Here is a 13,446-nt window from a genome sequence, read left to right as displayed (position 1 = left end):
GTACAGCCTAGGTAACTGAGGGGCGGGTGGGGAGGGGTTAGAAGTCAGGGTCATCCTCCAGGCGGTCTTCGTCCTCCTCCGTGGAGTCATCCTCGACCCGCCCCCTTACCTTGCGACGTGCAGCTTGACGGACGAAATAGGGTGTAATCCTCGAAAAAATGAACACAATGCGATCTTACAGTGAGGCCTACTGAGGCGCGAGAACACTGATTCAAAGATTGTGGGGGGTGGAAAAATCCAGGTTCATGTATTTTTGCCAGCTTAGTACAGGCAGCCAGCTGATTGTACACTTTATACAAAATATCCCAGTGATGCAGGTGACAAAATAATACCAAAAAATCACCTTGCGCTGGGCTGAAAGGCAATGGAAAGCGAGAAATAATAGCAAGGAAAAAGTTTAAATGGGACTATGTAAACACGCCGTGGAACAACAAAGATGGACGGACGCTATGATTGGCTCGCTGAGAGGCGGGCTCGGCGCCTCGCGCGGTGATTGGCTGAGACCCACGTGGTGGCGCATGGCGGCGACAGGATTAAGAGAATAATCCTGGCGGCGATACCCCTCTTGCTCGCTATCTCACGGCTTGGTCTAGCAAGAAAGCGCTGGACTTTAAGACCTTTAGCTACCACGAACAAGGGTCGATATCGAAATGCGGCCAACGCTGTTCATAAGTAGAGGGATAAGCCTATTACATCCCACCAAAAAGTGAAAACCGGTATTTTGGCGGAGATAGCCCTCCTGTTCTAGACGCCTCCATCTTCACCTGCTGATGGCTTTGTGACTGTGACATCATAACACTTTGACATTTTGTAAGGACGTGGGGTAATCAGTCAGCGGGATTTGTGAAGTGTAGTGACGCTGGGTGGTGTGATGATAGTGGTCTCCGTGGCAGCCACAGAATGTTTACTTGGCAACACGTGCATGACGACGCGTCCTTCCTCGCCTCAGTGTATACCTCGTCAGACGCTAGTGACGCCATTGTAACCTGTGTGCTGCTGACTTCCTTAATTGTTTGTTCGTAACCTGAGGAAGTTACTGTTGAAGGTGAGTAACCGATGGTGATTGAGGAAACCATTGTAATGTGGATGTCGCAGTTAATTAATGGAATATGCCAAGTACTTCTACTTGTGACTCTTCTGCCAGAAGACTGCGACTGTGCATTGGCATTCTTTCTCCTCCTTCTCTTCCTCCTGTTTATTCCAACTTGTGTTATAACAACCAACAACAAACATAACTCATATTCATTCCATAGGTTTACGAAATTTTATAACAGTATGACCGCCTAACTCTTAATATATACCTTATCCCTTCCAGCAATGAACTCGTATTAGTACTCAAAAATCAGAGAAAATCATTTAGCAAATCTGCATAGCTTTCGGACTCTCTCAAAGCACCTTCATATATGTAAAATGCTTCAAATGTACAATCTCAATATGCAATTATTTTACAAATTAGTTCCTTTACCAATATATTTTTCCAGTGTTACGCATTTTGTATGATGTAATAACAGTAACATTTGTTATTGATATCAGAGGCTCTTCAGACTGATACTCAAATTGTATGTTGTTCTCTTAATAAATAGTGAGACTATAGATGACTAAACAGTGATGAGCCTGATGGATATGTGACCATTGATTATTTAAGATTTTTTTTAATGTGTAAATGTGTATTTACAAAATGTTTCACAAATAATGAATGAAATACCAATAGCAGATCTTTATCACCAGTGTACCAGTTAGGTTAGATAAAAAGTATAATAAAATTTAGTAATGTTGCAATCGTAAAAATCCACCAAAGGATATGCAAACACGTAAATATTTAGAATAATGTGATTATAGAAACAAGTCCAATGCTGCATGTTTGTCTATTAGGAGGGTGAGTGACTGGCCTTGCATGCTGGGGTAATGGTAAATAAACATGAGGCGACATAACTAAACATGTGGCACCAGGTTCTCGAAAACGTAATCCTCCATCAAGAATATATAAGTAAATGAGAAGATAGACACAAAAAAAACATGAACATTAATGGATTTTGTGTGAGATTTATAAAGTAATAGGCACTATTACCCACTGCTGTAGATGGGTGAGTGTGAGGAGTAATGCCCGTTAGTTCAGATCAAGAGGGTTAGTGTCTAGAGCTTTTTTAGTTCAGAGAGCTTGGCGCGACTTGAGCTGGTCGGGGAGTCTGATCAGTATCCCTGTACCATTAAAGATCACCCAGCTGGTTACCAAGTAATGACTGGGTGGTGGGTGTAGTGTGTAGCATGTTTGGTTCCTTCCCGCAAGAATGCCAATAGTGGTACCGCTGCTAGCCGGACAGCGTTTCTTTATATAACGGGATATTGATTATTTGATTAGTGATGCAGCGAAAGAAACGAGGCTCTTCCTTACACGTAAATACAATTTATGGAGAGGATTAAGATATTCGAGACTTTTTCACTTATGGCTATTATCAATAACGGATTTTTGAAAGGGTTGGCCTTATTGTCATGCAAATTAGTTCTTAGTGATAGAAATGAAAGCGGATAAATACATTACTCGTTTATTCTTCAACTCACCATGACAGGACCTACACTCCCCTAATTCTGGCTGACGGTTTTGGCACTTTTTGTACTCTTTGGAGAGCCAGCACTCAAGTGGGCTTTTTTCTAACTTTCTTTTTTTTGCCCTTGGCTGGCCCTCTTCCCTACGTAAAAAAAAAAAAAAAAACTACCATATGGTAGGTGAAAGGGGTGAAAAATAGGAAATATGTAAATAACGAGACGTGCAGGATAGTAGTGGAGTAGGATAGAACTGGAATGTTGCTACTTGACTTAGCAGAAGAACAGTCCCGTCTTTTCGCCAGTTTTGTAACTGCGGACACGTTTTGTTTACATTCCCCTGGGCGTCCATGTACCAGTGCTTAAGTGCTTAAGTCCATAGCTCGTGTGTTATCAAGGTGGCCATCTAAACTCAGAGGGAGCTATTTAGTACTCGTACTGAGGTAAGATAAGGTATTCATGAAATGGGAAATTTCACATTGTTGATATTGTCGTCGAGTAATGGGGTTAGTTAAGTTTTCAAAGATTAGAAAATTTCATAATTCTTCGGGTTGACAGTGTTCTAGGGGCAATGGGTGGATGCCGGAATGTTAATTGTAAAAAGGCAATTGTGGAGGTGGAATGTGATGCCTTTCGTAGGAGCGAGGGCCGAATCAGGCCATATTGGAGAATTCTAGCGACAGTAACCAAAACAGAGAGGAGGGTAGATGATTGGTTTGTCCCTTTTACCACTTGTTTTATCTACATTCGCGTCGAGCACAGTTGTTATTGATCAATGTATAAAAAAAGAAAATTATCTTATGATTTAAGTGTTTTGTCCCAAATTCTAAGGCACGTGTCAGAGTTCAGTTCCAGAACAGGGTGCTTCTGACAGCTAGAAGTGTGTTCCCCTTCAGGTAGATTACCATCTTTTTGTGATGCTTCAAAAGAAAACTGAGTAGTAGCATGTATGAGGAGCTTCCTGGTGATGAAGGGGAGTGTGTGGAGAACCTTTCATATGGCTGCCAGGTGATTAGTGTATCCCCACGTAATAACATCCTCGCTGGCCCAATTCCCAACACAGGGTTCCCCACGTAATGACTTCCCTGCAACCTTATCAAACATGTTCCTGGCTGAGAGGTGATGCTTCATATCTCGGTAAATTTACATCACAGAAAAATCTTCATTTAATCTTTTCTCGTTACAAGCTCCTCAAGGCATACGATAGAAAAAGGGGAAAAAAAGAAAAAACGGGACATGAAGTGTGGTAAGTTAACATTGAATATAACCACTATTAACAACATCGACCAGAACAATTACCAAGACTGACAGAACTCCAGTGGTAATTGTTACTACTATACATTTCACCGGTGGACAAACGGTGTTTTTTGCAGATATCTCCTAAACGAATCGTTGGATGAGTATGATATTTCAACACACTACCTTGAACATCCGTTCGTAATTTATGGTTAACATACCACAGTGCTATATGTGTTATGTGAGGAGTTTACTGAGTGATATTACGCCTAATCCAGTCATCATATCAAAGGTGTTATACAGAATCGGACGAGTGTGGGGTACTCGTCTAACCCCTCCACCACCACCACCACCACCCTGAAGAACCCCCAGACCACTCCTTCTCTACCCCAGTATCGCATGACCCTCTTCCCCGCTTCCCTCTTCACACCATCAGCCTTCCACCTTTGATTTTTTTTCCCTATTGTAATTACATACGTATAGGTATAATAGTTACATACGTCAGTATGTACATACATATCATACATTAATAATATTATTTAATACAATTGCTGGTATATGTGGACATGAAAACCAGAGTGGGTCAAACGACCGTGAAAGCAATAGCTAATTCCGCTGTTAATGGCCGTATAGCTGGATAATAAGCAACGTATCTAACAACAAAATAATATTATATATAAACTGGACCACTTTTATGATCAATAGGTAGACAGTACGCAATAAGAGTATCAACTTTTCCTAACAGTAGAAGGTCCAGGTCACAGGTAATTCCAGCACATCATGTTCACATGGTTGACCATAACGACTGCAAACATGGCTCTTCTATATACTACACGTAAACGTGCTGTTGTACAGTAATTATCAACGTGAACCACTTCTTGCCTTCATGAAATTGTACCATACTCGTTAATAATCATATCTATACATACACACTTACAGAACATTATAATGTATAAATGCAGTGGTGGGAGAAGTAGGGAGGGACACAGGAGTGAGGGAGGCGAGGAGCTAGGGAGAGGAGAGGAGGGATAAAGAGGGCGAGAACTTCCGAGACGGGGAAGACGTAGTAGTGGTTAGGAATGGTTTGGATGGGTGTGTGGGGGGGGGGCACACTTTCATTTAGGAGATATCTGCAAATAACGCCGCTTGTCCACCGCTGAAATGTATAATAGTCCTTAATATATTCTTATCTATACCTCATAAATATAACTCGATAGGTACTAACACACTGCGACCGAAAGTATATGATGGAAAACAGCATTGGTACTCTGTAAAAAAATCGAAGATCGTCGGGTACATAAGTCAAATCTAAATTAAACGATTTATATTCTTCAGGGGTTGTTGGTATATATTGTTTCGCGGTGATGCATGGAAGTGTTATCATATTTATCAGACAAATTATATCGACAAAAAAATATCTCCCTCCTTCACTCACATATATCTCCCTGCGAAATTTCCGGTAATTGCACCTCTGGTCCTGCGCACGAGTGATATATCATGGCATTATTCACGATTATTCATCACGCCCCTGCACCTGCACCCGCCCGACCGCCCGCCCGCCCGCCGCTTCGCCCACGTGACCAGCCTGCACGCCCGCTCCGGCACACTGCCCGCGACCTGCAATAGCTATTCGTTGTTGCACCCTGGTCTCCCCGTGTCCTACATAAATGCTTAGTTGTCCAGCTCGCCATGATGCTCCTTGTACTTGCCTTGCCACCTTGCCACTGCCGCTGCATGTGTCTATTCAAAACAGTCTTTACCTAACATTTAGATATTACGTTTTAAATGGTTTTAAATGGTTTCATACAGTCATTGATAGTAACATTACTGCTGATCCAATAAATCAATAGAACATCGTCTGTTTACATCGGCAATTGAGACACTAAAGGTAAAACGAAACTCGACAAATCTTCAAAACTCGTTTACTGATGGTGTTATTGATTTTTGAATAGTGATGCAAGGAACGGCCATGCATTTATACTTTGCATAGATAGCTCATATTAGTGGTAGTTTATTGACAAACACAAGTGATACAAAAAAAATTATGTTTTTAGGAAACTTAAAAAAAAAAGTTTTGTAGAAGATGCAAATGGACTGCATCACAATCAATAGCAACTCCCCGTCGGTGCTCATCTGCAGATTAAAATTATAATAGATAAATATCAGTACAGTGGAACCATGCATGCTTTGGGGTCCGCGGGGTCTCCAAGCGCACGGGTTCGAATCCTGTCCACGGTCCGAGTGTAGGTTGGGCTTCCTTCATTCGGGGCGACGGCTTTCTAGCGGGTGGGCTTTGAGATAGGAGGCACCCCAAAAAGTATCCCCTATAGCCCATAAATTCCTGTGAAAAGCCCGCATGGTATAAATAAAGAAAAATGAAAAAAATAGTTGATGTAAAATTTTCTCTGTTAATATTTGCCGTGGCATCTAGTTATTTACTTCCTTATATACACGAATTACATGACGGCAATCCTCATCCGTGATCATCCACAGATTTGCGTCGTCATAGGTAAGCATTATATCATGAACATACCACTTGTCAGTACATTTTTATCCAGCAACTGTTTGCCTCCACGAATGGGACTTGAATTGAAAGCGAGGGACGAGGAGGTTCATTGGCTCACTCACTCATGCTTCGGGTGCTTCGGGTGCAACAAGGGTTCGCGTGTGTGCATTGTTTCGAGAGGCAAGACAAACGGCGGCCAATATCGGAGGTGGAGAGGGTAAATTAGTAGGTCGGGTTGCTTGCCTTTCTAATTCATTTGGTCTTGGGCGAGGTACGGGTGAGGTAGGGAGAGTGTGGCATAAGAGGTTCTTTGTTATATGTGTTTGCTAGCCACCGCTAAACTGTACATCCCTCTGATACAGCTGCTCCCCCTCTGAGAATGTTCTATATTTGTACAGTGTGCGTTTGATTGCCTTACGTTAAAAATATTGTCCACGAGAGTAGTACTGAAGGGGGAGGAAGCTCTAACAAGCAGTGATATGCAGCGAAACTGAACCAGCAGGCGCTTGTTTGGTCTGAGTCAAGAGAGGCGAGATAGAGATGAAGGAGCGGAGCAGGAAGAGAGCAAAGATGAGTAGCAGGAGGAGGATAAGGGAGGAAAAACATAGGAGGAAGATAAGCAGGAGTGGAAGGGAAATGAGGAAAATAAGAGAGAAATAGGAGGAGGAGGAGGAGGAGGAGGAGGAGGAGGAGGAGGCGAATTAGACAAAGATAAGCACACAGAGGGAGATAAAGAGGAAGTGAAGAAGGATGAGAAAGTGAAGATAAGAATACAGACCGAAAAGAGGAGGAGGACGAGGACGAGGAGAAAAAGAAGAAAGACGAATAAGATGAAGATGAAAGGAAGAAAGGAAACGAAGAGACAGACTTGAAGAGAAATTAGATGATAGAGATAATAATGAGGAGGAGGAAGAGGAGGAGGAAGAAGAAAGAAGAGGAGGAGGAGGAGGAGGAGGAGGAGATATTTTCGTCTCTATTGTTAGGCTGCTTGGTAGTAAAAAAAATAGAAGTCTAAACTAGAATAGAAAAACTGGAAAGAGGAGGTGGATGAGTACGTGGAGGAGGAAGATAAAAAAAAGTATAAGCAAAAAAATAAATAGAAGAAAAGAGAGATGAGGGAAAGGAAAGGGAAGGAAAGGAGGGAAGATAAGGATAACAGTAACGAGGAAGAAAATATATAAAAGGAAGGAAAGTTGAGGAGGAAGGGAAGGAAGACGTGGAGAATGAGGATAAGAATAATGAGTTAGAAGTTCGTAAATGTGCAGTGGAGTGGAGTAAAAAAATGGAAGGAAAAAATGGAGCGTCATACTACTTCTCCATCTTCCTTCTCTTTTTTTCCTCTCTTCTTTACCTGATTTCCTTTTTTCCTCTCTATCTTTCCTCTCCCTTTTCTCTCCCCGGTTCTTTTCCTCTTCTCCCTCTTTCCTTTTTCTTTCTATTTCCTCCCTCTTATTTTCCTCCTCTTTTTCCCGCTCCTTCACTCCCTTTTCCTCTTCTCCAATTTCCTTCTCTTTTTTACCTCTATTCTTTACCTTTTCCGCTTTCTCTTCCTCGTGTTTCTCTTTTCCCTCTTCTCATTTTTGTCTTCCTCTTTCCTCTTTCTTTTTTCTCCCTCTTTTCTGCTTTTCCTCATTTTTTCCTCTCCCCCATTCCCTCTTCCTCATCACTCTCCCTTTTGTTTTTTCTCTTCTGTTCTTTCACCCTATTTTACTTTTCCATTTCCTTTTTTTCTTTCTTTTTTCCATATCCTCTTCGAATTCTGTATCAGCTTTGTTTCTTTCTTTCCTTCCCTCTTCCCTCTTTCCTCTTTCCTATTTCAGTCCCGCCCTCTCTTCTCTATCCGCCTCGTTTCTTGCCTTACCTTTTTTCGCCTTTTGTTGTCCATTTCCTTTCGCTTCCCTATCCGCCTTGTTTCTCTTCTTCCCTCTGCGTCCCTTTGCTTCCTTCTCTATCCCTTTTACCTCTTTATATTTTCTCCATCCTTTCCCATCCCTCCCCGTCAAAGCAGAGGGTATGAGGGCTTATGGGGAGGGGGTGAGGGAAGGGTTAGCGTTTGCAGGCCTGGCAAGAGACGCTGAGAGCAGAGTTTTGGGTTGAAACTAACCGAAAGAAAACTTTTGATGAACGATGGAAGTTTATTTTTTTTCCATTTTTTTTCATCATGCTCTTACTCAAAGCTAAGTATCACTGAAATTCACGCGTGGGTAATTGGGCCTGATGTATATTTTTTCTAGAATATACATGTGTGTGTGTGTGTGTGTGTGTGTGTGTGTGTGTGTGTGTGTGTGTGTGTGTGTGTGTGTGTGTGTGTGTTGTATTTCTATGTTTATGGAAGGCTTTGAATGATTTGTTTTCGTTATCACTCTCAGTGTGGCAAATAATTTATGTTTTTGTTTTATTTTTTGCAATGTTTGCTTACTTTATATTGAATATTTTATTTTTTTTTTGTTTGTGTGTGTGTGTGTTAATTTCAGTTAGCGAGTAAGCAAATGCGACCTTCCATACACCCAACCATCCTACTTCTGTCAGCTGTCCTTTTAATTTTAGATGTCCTTCCTCCTCAAACATCATTAGATTATAGTTCAAATTTATATTAGTCATTTATTTCGAAAGATCAGGAATCGTAAGAACATAAGGGAAGCTACAAAAGTTGGTGAAGCCAACACGCAGTACTTGCTGAATGAAACATACCTGTATCTCTCCTCATGTACAGTACCTGTCATCGAAAATAACATAATTTCATCTATAACTTTAGATTGGTCAGCAATGTGTCATAATTATGGCCATTCAACAGTAAGTCTTTATTGTAACCTTTAGCCACTGTGCTAAGACTGTTTGCCTAAGCTGCCTAAGGATTATGTGATAAATATCATCAACCTGTCGACCTTGGGTGTCTTGACACTTCATCTAATACTTTCACTATCAATTTCTGCAACATTCGTGGCCTTCGTTCTAATTTTCAATCTGTGGAACACCACCTCTCCTCTACTAAACCTCATCTTCTCTTCCTAACCGAAACACAGTTGTCTGCGACTACTGACAGCAGCCCCTTTTCTGTTCCCTCCTACTTGCTCTATCCTCATTTTCAATCCAAAGCTGGATGTTGCGCATACGTGCGTAACGACACCACTTGCTCTCGTGCCCACAATCTTGAATCTTCAGAATTTTCTACCATCTGGCTAAGACTTCAATGTCACTCTCTAACTAAATTCATCTGTGCTGTATACCTCTCACCTAATTCCTCTGACTATGTAAAATTCTTTGACTATTTGACTTCCAAGGTGGAGCACATCTTATCTCACTTTCCTTTTGCTGAGATCTCCATTTTAGGGATTTCAATGTTCACCACCAGCTTTGGCTTTCATCTTCTTTCACTGACCAACCTGGTGAACAAACCTTCAACTTTGCTATCCTTCATGACCTAGAGCAGCTAGTGAAGTTCCCTACCCGTATTCCTGACCGCCTTGGAGACACGCCCAACATTCTTGATCTTTTCCTAACCTCCAACCCTTCTGCTTACTCTGTTAAACTTTCCTCTCCGTTGGGCTCCTCCGACCACAATCTAATTTCCGTTACCAGTTCTATCACTCCAGTGCAGCCTCAGGACCCGCCTAAGCGGAGGTGCTTCTGGCATTTTAACTCTGCTAAGTGGGAGGAACTAAGGCAGTACTATTCTGATTTCCTTGGGATGATTATTGTTTTCATGTCAGAGATCCTTCTCTTTGTGCCGAGCGCATAACAGAGGTGATTATCTCTGGCATGGAGCTATACATTCCTCATACTTTCTCTAACCCTAAAGCTAAAAAGCCTTGGTTTAACTCTGCTTGTTCTCGTGCTGTCAATGATAGAGAGGCGGCTCACAAACGGTTCCGTAGCCATCCAACTGCTGAAACTCATGCCCTATATATTTCTGCCCGTAATCATGCCAAATCTATTCTCCAACTTACTAAAAACTCTTTCATCAATAGAAAATGTCAAAGTCTTTCCAATTCTAACTCCTCTCGAGATTTCTGGCATCTAGCCAATAATATCTCTAACAACTTTACTTCTTCGTCTTTCCCTCCTTTACTTCATCCAGATGGCTCTACAGCTGTCTCTTCTTTTCTAAAGCTGAACTCTTCGCTCAAACCTTTGCTACCAACTCAACTTTGGATGATTCTGGGCATATTCCTCCTACTCCTCCACCCTCTGACTACTTCATCCCTAAAATTAAAATTCTTTATAAAGACGTTTTCCTGGCCCTCTCTGGCCTTGATTCTCGGAAGGCTTACGGTCCGGATGGAGTCCCTCCTGTTGTTCTCAAAACTGTGCTTCCGAACTCGCTCACTGCCTGGTCAAACTCTTTCATCTGTGTCTCTCTACTTCTATTTATCCTTCTTGCTGGAAGTTTGCTCACATTCAACCTGTCCCTAAAAAGGTGACCACTCCAATCCTTCTAACTACCGCCCTATAGCTTTGATTTCCTGCCTTTCTAAAGCCTTTGAGTCTATCCTTAATAGGAAGATAATGAGGCATCTATCAGCTCACAACCTTCTCTCTGATTGCCAGTATGGTTTCCGTAAAGGCAGATCTACTGGTGATCTTCTTACTTTCCTAACTGAATCTTGGTCATCCTCTTTTAGGGACTTCGGTGAAACCTTTGCTGTCGGCCTTGACATATCGAAAGCCTTCGATAGAGTCTGGCACAAATCTTTAATTTCTAAACTACCCTCCTACGGATTCTATCCTTCTCTCTGTACCTTCATCTCCAGTTTCCTTTCCGATCGTTCTATTGCTGCTGTAGTAGACGGTCACTGTTCTTCCCTAAAACTATCAACAGTGGTGTTCCACAGGGTTCTGTCCTATCACCCACTCTCTTTCTATTATTCATCAATGATCTCCTAAATCTGACTCAATGCCCTATCCACTCCTATGCTGATGATACCACCCTGCATTATTCAACAGCGTTCAACAGACGCCCAACCCAACAACAATTAAATGACTCAAGGCGAGATGCTATAGGACGCCTAACTTCTGATCTTTCACTTGTTTCTGATTGGGGCAGAGAAAACCTGGTTTTGTTCAATGCCTCAAAACTCAATTTCTACAACTATCTACTCGACATAACCTTCCAGACAACTATCCTCTCTTCTTCAATAACACTCAACTTCCCTCTCCTCTACATTAAACACACTCGGTCTATCCTTCACTAAAAATCTAAACTGGAAATTTCACATCTCTACTCTTGCTAAATCAGCTTCCAAGAAGTTAGGTGTCCTATGGCGTCTTCGTCCATTTTTCTCTCCTCCCAGCTGCTTGCTCTGTACAAGGGCCTTATCCGCCCGTGTATGGAGTATGGCTCTCATGTCTGGGGGATCCACACACAGCTTTACTAAACAAGGTGGAATCTAAAGCTTTTCGTCTTATCAACTCTTCTCCTCTAACTGACTGTCTTGATTCTTTAAGTCACCGCCGCAATGTTGCATCTTTATCTGTCTTCTACCGCTGTTTTCATGCTGTCTGCTCTTCTGAACTTGCTAACTGCATGCCTTCCCCCTCCTGCGGCCTCGCTGCACAAGACTCTCTACTTCTTCTCATCCCTATTCTGTCCATCTTCCTAATGCAAGAGTTAACCAGTATCTTCACTCCTTCATTCCCTACACTGGTAAACTCTGGAACTCTCTACCTGTGTCTGTATTTCCACCTGCCTATGACTTAAACTCTTTCAAAAGAGGAGTGTCAAGACACCTCTTACGTTAACTGGACCCTCCTTTTAGATTTTTTGTTTTTCTCTTTCTACTTTTCTTTTAACAGGGCCTGGCAACCAGCGGGATTTTTTTTTTTCCAACACTGTGTTTGCCCTTGGCCAGTGCCCTTGTAATGTAAAAAAAAAAAAAAAAAAAAACCTTGCGTTATGCTGGGGCAGAAACACTTCCTTCCTTTGCATGAGTCACGCGAGGAGTGCAAACTTTGATGATTATCCAGACTTGCCTCACCTCGCCAAGCCGCTCATCAAGGCATGCGTGAAGGAAAAAATGTGTATTATCGCCAAAAAAAAAAAAAAAAAAAAAATCTATACATCAAATTGTTTTGCACGTTATTTAGAAGACTTGGTAAAGTTTGTTTTATCCAACCATATATATATATATATATATATATATATATATATATATATATATATATATATATATATATATATATATATATATATATATATATATAAACTTTTCTTTCTTTCATTTTGTTGAGAATGGACAAGTGTGAGTGGGAGGAGTATGAATACACATCTTATAACTCTTAGTTAATTAACAGGAAAGAGACAAACAACAACAGAGCAGGGAAATAAATGGGAGTGAGTTGTCTTGTAGCTGTATGTATTATGCACTCAAATTGTCCAACACACACACACACACACACACACACACACACACACACACACACACACACACACACACACACACACACACACACACACACACACACACACACACACACACACACACACACACACACACACACACACACACACACACACACACACACACACACACACACACACACACACACACACACACACACACACACACACACACACACACACACACACACACACACACACACACACACACACACACACACACACACACACACACACACACACACACACACACACACACACACACACACACACACACACACACACACACACACACACACACACACACACGTCAGGCAGACTAGAGATTCTCATTATGACGTGTAATCAGCGGAAATTGGCCAGTCCAAATGATTAGCTCGCTCTAATGCTCTCCCTCCACACCTGTTATTGTTGTCTTGCCTCATTAAGTCCATCTGTCAGGTGCATGTGATTACGCACCTCATCTACGCTCCACCTTCCTCGCGCACGATAATAATTCATCTGAGTACGGGAATGACTAATGGGATAGCTGTGTTCTTGGGTTGAAATATGACAACTAGTGGTACTCTACTTATAAATAGGTCTCGGCCACGCTTGCCCTATATACGTAGTAGGGATACTAATATTACACTTAAGACATCTCTTAGCTGCACCCTTATACCACCCTCGCCGTTTTTTTTTTTTTTTTTTTATTATTGTGTTCCCTTCTTCACCCAAAAATAAATAAATAAATGAATAAAATTGTATGAAGGATTTGGCTAACTAC

At 41.7% G+C, this 13,446-nt stretch overlaps 1 protein-coding gene across 2 annotated transcripts in view; it reads left to right on the top strand.

Annotated features, from left to right (window-relative positions):
- The first annotated feature begins 288 nt into the window (after positions 1-288).
- The window catches only part of LOC123516428 (serine-rich adhesin for platelets-like), a 385,592-nt gene continuing 372,434 nt past the window's right edge, over positions 289-13,446 (top strand). The window contains exon 1 of one of the 2 annotated variants that reach the window (XM_045275696.1): positions 289-1,045. The gene's annotated coding sequence lies outside the window, so the exon portion shown is untranslated. The remainder of the gene's footprint in view (positions 1,046-13,446) is intronic. The other variant, XM_045275695.1, reaches the window with a different exon arrangement.

Source organism: Portunus trituberculatus, chromosome 41, assembly GCF_017591435.1.
Source record: "Portunus trituberculatus isolate SZX2019 chromosome 41, ASM1759143v1, whole genome shotgun sequence".
NCBI classification, from domain to species: domain Eukaryota; kingdom Metazoa; phylum Arthropoda; class Malacostraca; order Decapoda; family Portunidae; genus Portunus; species Portunus trituberculatus.
The sequence above is the reverse complement of the archived record's forward strand: the minus strand, read 5'-3'. Positions and strand labels throughout refer to the sequence as shown.